This window comes from Azolla caroliniana, unplaced genomic scaffold (genome assembly GCF_043228905.1).
Source record: "Azolla caroliniana isolate FFs.n. ecotype wild unplaced genomic scaffold, voAzoCaro1.0.p SCAF_7, whole genome shotgun sequence".
NCBI lineage: Eukaryota > Viridiplantae > Streptophyta > Polypodiopsida > Salviniales > Salviniaceae > Azolla > Azolla caroliniana.
In genome coordinates this window covers 9,423,676-9,426,835 of record NW_028230442.1, presented here as the reverse complement: position 1 = coordinate 9,426,835, position 3,160 = coordinate 9,423,676, and positions in this window count along the sequence as shown.

The window sequence follows — 3,160 nt, the reverse complement described above, 5'->3', positions numbered from 1 at the left end:
TCCCAAGCTTCATTTGGGAGCAAAGCATCTTGTATATGTCCAAGCATCGAATCTGAGATGCTAAGTGACAACCAATGTAATACTTTCCTTGCCCATTGATTCCATTCCTTAAATGCTTTAATCTGTGCAACAGTTGCAATTTCCTCAGGGATCCCTAGAGCCTCTTCTAAGTCTCCTTCAATGTAATCCCAATATCCTTTTCCCATCAAGAAATTTGTCATTCTGAATTTCCACGCAGGGAAATTGTTTTTGTCCAACTTTTCTGTGACTATTTGGCTTCCATGCTCAACAACCATTCTCTCTTTCAAATTAGGGCATTTGCTACAATTAACTTCACAGACAACTCTCTGATTCAAACCAGCAACCAAAACCAAACTTCTCAAATTTGTATTGTTCCTCTTTATGAGCAACTCTGCTATGATACCATGTTACGAAGGCACTATGGCTCTTCTTTGTGCACATCGGATCATGATGTGTTGGATCATTAGTGTGCTCAAGACAGAAAGAAAGGGGGAAAGAGACTTACCTCTGTAGCAATCCAAAAGCTTCAATTTCATTACATGCAAAACTCAACTCGTTCTCACCAGTTTTCTGTTTTTTTGTTCTTTTTCTTCTCTACTCTCACTACGTTGTTTTCTTTCTCTCGCTCACTTTTCTATATCTCACTCTCTTACTTTTTACCTAAGTTACAAATCACTTACATATGCAACTAATTAGTTGTCAGTAGCTAACTAGCTGTCAGTAGCTAAATAGTTGTTTCACCTTTATGTCCACTAATAGCTAATTAGCTAATAGCTACTATATAAGATCTTACTTCTCAATAAGCATCACATACCTTTGTTGAGCTTGCTTCTCAACTTATATGTAACTCCTATGACACATAATTATGAGTTAGTTAAGTTCCCCCCTCTTTCCCGAGAGGTAGTTTTAACAAAGAGAAGGTGACTATATAAATACCTTCTCCTCACCTTTGTAAGTGTCGGTTATCATTCTTTTGAAATATAGTTTTTTGTTTGTTTTCTGTCTACCTTGTGTCGACTCTCTCTCTCTCTCTCTCACCCCTCTAATCCATTTCTATTTTCGGTTGCACACAATCACATACTTGATTGTTTACATTAAGAAATATGTAATTAAGCTAAAGGGGCCTTTTACAATCTTATTTCAGAAGGTGTGGACAGAAAGGGAAATGCCTCATTCATGAAAGATTGGTTTCATAAAGCTTTTGACGAAGGTGCCTTTGCTCAATGGAGGCCTATTTCATTCATGGGGGAAATGTACAATATTTTTGCAAAAGTGTTGGCCAATAGATTACATAAGGTTTTTCATTCTATTATTCATAATGCTCAATATAGGTTATTAACAAAAAGAGATATTTACATAATGTTTTAAATGTTCAAATGAAAATGGACTATGCAAAGGAGTCTAAAAAAGAATGGGTGTAGTTATAATTGGATATTGTGCGAGCATATGATAATATATATTGGTCATTTATAAACCAATTGATGTCTCGTATGGGTTTTGGTGATTGTATGTCTAGGATAATATACACACTAGGGAAGGGTTTTCTTTCACTTGTGATGTCTAATGGAGAAGTAACCCAACCTATTTGTATTCGAGGATTAGTTAGACAAAGATGCTTGATCAATCCTTTACTATTCGCTATTGTGACACATCCCATTCTTGTTAGATTACACAATATGTCTATGGAGGATGAACATATGGTGGCTCGTCGATTTACTTTCATTCCATTTATGTTTGAGGATGTATAACCTTAGATGGAGATGGTGACATACTTTACAAAGAAGAGAAGAATTCAACTTGGAAACATGATGGTTGACATATTGGCAAAGTATGTGCAGATTTTGTGCAATGGCATCCTCCACGAAAAAGGGGATGTGCCAATTCATTACAAATGGAGGTTTCCACGGCATCAAGGTTGTTGAGGTGGCAATATAAACAACTTCTTAACCTTCAATTTAATTCGATGGCTAGATTGGCTTTGGTAATAATCGAGGATGCTATATTGGTGTCATAGAGAAGGATAATGGCCTTTCGAACAACAAGATCAACATTTCATATTCCAATAGGTTATACCTTTATTTGGGATAAGTTGCAAGGATTATTATCATTGTATGAACCAATTCTTGATTTACATAGTGAATCTCGAGAGCTTAATTGGATATTGGTTAGAAATAGGAGTTTGTCTATGATACTAGCAAAAGATGCTTATCACAAGTTGATTGACAAACATATGTGAATGGAAGAAAGGGTTATAAAGATATGGGGGTTTCGCAAGCCCATTAGTTGGTGGTCTCATGTGATCAAGGCAAGTTGATGTTCTAGATTGATGCTACGAACTAAGGTATTCATTTGGAGAGTTGTGGTTGGAGTTTTGCCATTCATTGGGGGATGCATGGACGAAAGAAACATCAGTAGAGGAACATGTTTCTTTTGTTAAATAGATCTGGGAAATAGCAGGCATTGATTCCTTTCATGCCCAATGGCTATAATGTTTTGGAGGTGTATCTAATTTAGTGTCAATGTATTTGACTGGAGTAAAAACTATCATCATTCAATTGGGGTTTTGCACAATGGAGAACAATAGAGCGATGCCTCATTTTTCCAAATCGTTTTAGAGGGGCTATGGTTCAAATTGAACCTCACTTCTGGTTCGAAAGTTAGGGTGACAGAATATGTTGTAAAGTTAAAATGACTTCTTTTTGAGGCGCAATTGACAGTGTTAGAGAAGTCACAGAATCTCAAGCATGACAAAAGAGGGTCAGCCAGCCAGCTCTGCAAGGTCACACGTGAACATCATATTAAACATCTGAATAAGTGTGTAGGGAGGGTGGGGCAGAGTATGTATGTAAAGATCCCGTAGAATGAGTTCTATTACATATATACATAGTCTCTTGCTGGTGGTGTAAGGTTATATAGTATGTAGTCATTTTGTCTTTCGTAGTATGGAAGGAAGACATTCATTCATTGTCTATGAAAAAGAGAGTGAAAAAGGAGAGAAAAAAGTGAGGGTATGTATGTATCAGTATGTATGTATGTATGTATGTATGTATGTTTGAGAATTTGGCAAAGGCTCTACTATCTCTACTATGTGTGTGACAGTGACAGTACATACATACATACATACATACATACATACATT